This window comes from Mustela lutreola, chromosome 10, assembly GCF_030435805.1.
Source record: "Mustela lutreola isolate mMusLut2 chromosome 10, mMusLut2.pri, whole genome shotgun sequence".
Classification (NCBI taxonomy): Eukaryota; Metazoa; Chordata; class Mammalia; order Carnivora; family Mustelidae; genus Mustela; species Mustela lutreola.
The window spans coordinates 76,791,367-76,797,637 of NC_081299.1; the positions used below are offsets into that span (position 1 = coordinate 76,791,367).

Here is a 6,271-nt window from a genome sequence, read left to right on the forward strand (position 1 = left end):
TATGAGGGACCAACCATCAGTTCCAATCAAACTTTTTCTGGACTCTGGGGAGATGTCAGATTTTCAATGAAGAGCACACTCTCCACCTCAGATTCCCCAAGATAAGCATGAGATTAGTACCCGTCTGGAACCTTGATGCTTAGTGATATATTAACACCCCACCTCACAAGGTTATTTCAAGAACCAAATGTGACAAAAGCATGGTGCCAATGGACAACTGGTATACAAGTGTTAGATTTATCGCACCACAGCAAGGCTCCAAGTACCAGAAGCACTGCACACGCATGGTTCGCAGCGCTGTGGGCTGCCGAGTTTTGTAGTATTTCCAAACAGATATGGTGATGGCATCAGGTAGGGTGGTTTTGCCTGTAAGTAACAGAAAACTCCACTGAAGGATTCTCATGCATAACAAGAAGTCCTGCGGTAGGGAGGCTCCAGCGTTGGTTAATTCAGAAGTTCAAATGTGTCATCAAGGATCTAGGTCTTCCCTTCCACTCTGCTATCCTTAACTTGTTGGCAAGCAACCCACAAGGCCCCAGGTTTGTTTGCACGTGTCCCATCTTCATGCACCAATATCCAGAAGTCTCCAGCAGATTTCCCTTCATACTCATGTCCGTTGTGTGGAGCCAGGGTAAACAGGCAACCCTAAACAAATTACTTGCTTGGGAATGGAATTCTCAAGACTCTCCTGGACCAATCAAGATTACCCCAAGGAGAACTACAGGCAAGGGCCACTTCAGCCAATGTGTGTGGAACATGGACACATTTTGGGTAGGAAGCCAACATTGTCTGCTACAGTGATGTAATGAAGGCTGAGCCCCTAACTGTTCCCCAAGCCAAACACTATTTATACATATTCATTTATGTCAGTGAAACATTTCCTTGGGAACTCGTCTATTTTGAAGGTATGCATCCTGCCTTCAGACGATACTCCTTCCGTAAAACTGGCAAAAAGTTTTGCCCCTTCTATGCCAATGGACCTAGAAAATCATTCCATCTCTGATTATGAAAGTAACAGCTCCCAAATGTTAAGTCTCAGGCTGGCCAAACCATACGTGGGGAAGATTCAACTGCAGACAGACATAAAAAAATAAATTAAAAACAAAAAACAAAAAACCACAATGGGTCATTTTCACGCTATTACACTGCCAGGTGGCTGGAGACCATGGACTTTTGCCTCATTTCATCTGATGTGCTTCTTAATCACCCAAAATACACATCTTCACCTGATGCCCACCAGCAATGAGACTGTGTTTGAAAAATGAAACATGTTCAAATGCAAATTTAACCTTGTCCATCCGCTGCTTTAAAATCCTTCAATGGCCCCTGACCACCCTTGGGTAAAGCTCAGCTTTTAAATGTGGACCCTGCTCAACCTTACAATCTCCTTTCTTTCTATACTACCCTCCTCTCCCAGTCCTAGTACCCAAGTTATTGGAATGGAAAACATTAAGCATATCTATCCTAAAAATTAGTCTGTAGCAGTTTTAATAGAAATAAATGTCCAATAGTAAGGTATTGGTTAAATCCATTATGATATATACATATGAGGACTATAAAGCAGCCATTTAAAATCATGCCATAGAATATTTAATGATACAAAGACATGTTCATACAAGATACCGGTAAATGAAGGAGATTATCAAAATCCAGGTTCAAGGATGACCCTAATTTATAATATATATGAATAGACACGAATTGGAAAAGAACTAGAATATTATACACAAAAATGGTAACAATGGCTATTTATGAGGAGTTAGAGAGTAGAAGATTTTAACTTTATTCATTGGACTTTTACCTAGTTTCCAAATTTCATACAATGAATGCCTATCACAAGAAATTCCTTGGGAAAAAAAAAAAATTGAGATCTGAAATATGTAAGTGGCCACACCCGGAAAAACTGCAAATCAATGCTTCCGCATCTGTTCTTCCAACAGCCTCACCCGAGCTCCCCAACCACACTCACATTCAGGCACACGCTTAGCAGCTCTTAACCTCTACCTGGTTGCCAGTTTACTGTAGTGCCATGGACAATAGGAGCCCAATAAAACTCAGGGCCTGGAATTTAATTAAATTTAATTAAAATTTAATTTTATTTTATTTAAATCCAAATGTTTCTAAATTTGATAGAGAAGATTATGGGCTGATGGCCCCTCGCTGTACCTTTCTTAGGACAGACATCGTACTGTTCTTTCAATGACAGCTGCTGGACTGCACTACTCTTCAAGTCCGCAACTTAGCTATCCATTCTGTTTGCTGAGGCATGTAGCCCAGTGCCTTGAACACTGCAGGTGCCCAATAAGGAACTCTTTCATGAATACAAATGATCCACCAACTAACAGACTGACCTATCAATGAATAAATCAACTGACTTCTGAGTGTCCATCGGCCCTAGGAACTGCACTGGGTCTTAACAACAACAAATGGCGGTAAAGTGTCCCTGCTTTCAAGTAACTTCCAGCTTGATAGGAAGGCAGAGCTACTGCAAATGAGCCAAATATGTGCTAAATTGTGTCATATTGATAGATCTGAAATAGAAACGGAGAGATGAGAAAGAGGAGCATAGACTGGAATACAAAGCAACTCTAAAATAGGATCTGCTCTCCAGCCGGAGACCACAGCCTCAAGACCCACCCCCCAGGATTCCCCCACTCCTGCCCACCCAATATACAGGTTCTGCCCCAGGTCAATCCACTCAGACAACCCATCTACTGAGGCCATATAAGTAACAGTTCCTGCATAAGGAAGACTATAATTATGAACTAAAAATCAGAATACAACCCTTTATCCATAATTATCAAAGGCTATGGAGTTGAGGGGTGGTACTAGGGAGAGGACTGATGGATTCCAGGTTATTCCAGAAGTTCAAAAGCACCATGACTTAGACCTTGGACAGATGCCCTCCCTTTTGTTGGAGAATTTCTCTCTACCCCATCCTTTCATTGATTCAACTAACCAGCTATCAATTCCACAAATAGGAGATTTCAGTCTAAGAGGAGAAATATGTATACACACAAAGTAAGTTAAGAAGGTGTTAATTGCCTTATGAGAGGTGAAGATGAAGTGCTAGGAGATCACTTCTAGCCAGAAGTCAGTAAGTGCTCCATCAGGAAGAGAAAAAATGAGGTAGCCTTATGAGATAGATGGGAAATGAACAGGTAGAAACGATGGGGGAAACAATATTGTCAAGGCAGATTTAAAAATGTTTTACACACACAGAGGCACAGCCGGGGTGGGGAAGAGGAGTTATAATAGTCTGATTTGGTGGGAGGACAGACAGAAATAAAGATACTTGGAACCTCATACAGAGGGAATTGGACTTCATTGTTGAGATAGTAGGGAGCCAGTGAAAGGTCCTAAGAAGGGGAAGGAACATGCTACGCCCCAATGTTTACTTGCATTGCGCCAAAAAAGAGGAATGCCTCCCAAAAGTGTCTCTTACCTAACAGTTGTCTATTCAAAATCGGTGCCACCTCTAAGTGATCCTCTATCTTCCCTTTAGAAGAGTTTTATTGCTTGTGCTGTGGTAGTCCTAGATTATTCCCACTCTGTCTTGGCTGTGTCATGTCATCAACCTAAAAATAGATGCTAATTAACAAGGTTATTTCTAACTTACATTGTTAAAAAGAGAGGAAAACAGTGATGAAACACTGAGAGTATCAAATTAACCAAGGATGGAACCAACTTCTAGTTCAAAATTCCCACCTTACAGACATTGAATTCACTAAATAGTCTCCTTTTTTTTTTTTTTTTTTTTTTGGTAAATCAGATAGTCATTATCCAAATTTCCTATCCCTGATGTGATAATATAGTGTGATGAGACATGCCCCAACAGAACACAAATTGACTTTTGGAGTCCAGATGCTACATGGAGTGTGTGGATAGTAAAGCAAATATCTCACTCTATTATCTGTTGTCTCTGAACCAACAGATTACATGGTTCACTGACTAGCTGAATAACTTTTAGACAGTTTGCTCATGTCTATTTACACATATTCTACAGAAATATATTAACAACTGAGGAACAGCTGTAAAAATTATATGGCAAGACAGATAGATGAGAGTGGCAATCTCTCCATGTACATTTCTGCAGAGAAGACGAAGTTTTACATGGTAAAGGAAATGGGGGAAAACACACATATGCACATCTGTATGTTGCTGCCACTACAAAGTGTAAATTCCATACATAATATAGGCAGTCAAAGAAAGCACATCATAAAATCTCCTGGAGGCTTTTTACACCTGTCTGGGATATTACTATAATATGTATCTTAACAGCAATGGGTTTAAGATTTATGTTTGTGCTCTAAAATAGTCTACTGGACAACTGTATATCCTAATGAAAAAGCCACTTTTCATAATCCATTTGAGAACCAAAGAAATAGTGAATGTTTTCTGGTTCACACTTTTACTTTAAAAATATTTATTCTTGAGAGCCCATGCAGAGGTGGTGCAGAGCACTTCAGCACTCAGCGGTTCGGGAATGTTGCTTTCTGAGAGACTGCAGCGGAGCCTCCATATAGAAGGCACGAGAGTTTGGCAGCTTGAAATGAAGCACGTTGAACAATGGCAACAGCAAGGAGTCATGAGCGACAGCAGCTAGCAGAACTACAGTGAGGGGAATCCTGTTCTGCTTCCAGAGGTGGAAGTGCTCATGGATCTGGGAAATCTGCAAGGCATACCCCAGCAAGGTCTCGCTCCAAGGCAGATTCCAGGCATTCCAGATCTGAATCTTGGTTTAGATCCAGACGAAGAAGTTCTCGAAGGCATTACACAAGATCAAGATCTTGGTCTCGCTCCCATAGACGACAGCAGGTCTTACAATTGAGATTATCGAAGACGGCCTAGCCACCGTCACTCTTCCATGTCCACTCGCAGGCATCATGTTGGGAATTGGGCAAATCCTGATCCAACTGCTGTCTTGGAGTATTTGGATTGAGCTTGTACACTACAGAAAGAGATCTAAGAGAAGTATTCTCTAAATATGGCCCCATTGCTGATGTGTCCATTGTATAAGACCAGCAGTCTAGACGTTCAAGAGGATTTGCCTTTGTGCATTCTGAAAATGTAGATGATGCCAAGGAAGCAAAAGAGCATGCCAATGGAATGGAACTTGATGGATGTGGGATCAGAGTTTATTTCTCTATAATAAAAAGACCACATACCCCGACACCAGGGATTTACATGGGGAGACCTAGCTATGGCAGTTCACACCGTCAGGATTACTATGACAGGATAGGATCGAGGCTATGATGAGTGAGACTACTACAGCAAATCACACGGAGGAGGAGGAGGAGGATGGACAGCTGCTCAAGACAGGGATCAGATTTACCGAAAGGTGGTTACCTTCTCCTTACTGTAGTCATGGAGGATACAGATCACATTCTAGATCTCAATCATACTCACCTCATCGCTATTAAAGCATGAAGTTGAAGACTTTCTGAAGCCTACCCTAGAGCTGGGATACTGTTTGTGGACAATATTTTTTATTGTCTCCTGTATAAAAAGTGAACAGTGCCTTGTGAAGTTAGGTGACTTTTACACCTTTAATGATGACTACTTTTGGTAGAGTTGAAATGCTGATTTCATTCTGCATTTGTGTAGTTCGCTGCTTTGTTCCAAGTTAAGTGTTTTCAGAAAAGTATGTTTTGCATCTATTTTTTTACAGTCTAAATTTTGACTGCTGAGAAGTTTCTATTGTACAAATCTTCATTTAAAAAATTTTTCTACTGAATCCAGGGTATTCTGAAGATCAAAGACTGTGTGTAAAAATGCTACTAACTGGTAAAAAGTAACAATAAAGTTTGGTTTTTACTTTTCTTTCTAACAGCAGTGCTTAGCAAAACTGTTCAGATTAGGTTGTCAGTAGTAAATTTCAAGACAAAAATACCTATTTTCCTCCAATCCGTGAGACATACTATACTTAATATACCTGCAACTAAGTGTTAAAAATTATGCTCTGTAACCCTGTACTGCTAGTATTAGAACTAAAGAACTTCCAATACAGCCAATGCTTAATGCTTATATAAATGTAGATTTGTCGGCCTTTAAAGCGGGGAATAAGAAAAGAGGTACACAATGTATGCTTTTAAAAGGCTATTTCTTAAAGCTGTTACAAGGGGATAATGGTATTTCAAATAGTTATAAGCAAGCGACAATACCTTCCACCACAAATGTACTCTTTTTCTTCTAGCTTTCAGAGTACAGTAAAAAAATGAGTGCTTCAGAGTTCAGGAAAAGAGAAGGGAACACTATACCTGTGCTGTGGATG

The 6,271-nt window shown here is 40.4% G+C and overlaps 1 pseudogene; it reads left to right on the forward strand.

The window, feature by feature from the left end:
• The first annotated feature begins 4,585 nt into the window (after positions 1-4,585).
• On the forward strand, positions 4,586-5,765 carry LOC131809618 (transformer-2 protein homolog beta-like; annotated as a pseudogene).
• The last annotated feature ends 506 nt before the right edge of the window (positions 5,766-6,271 follow it).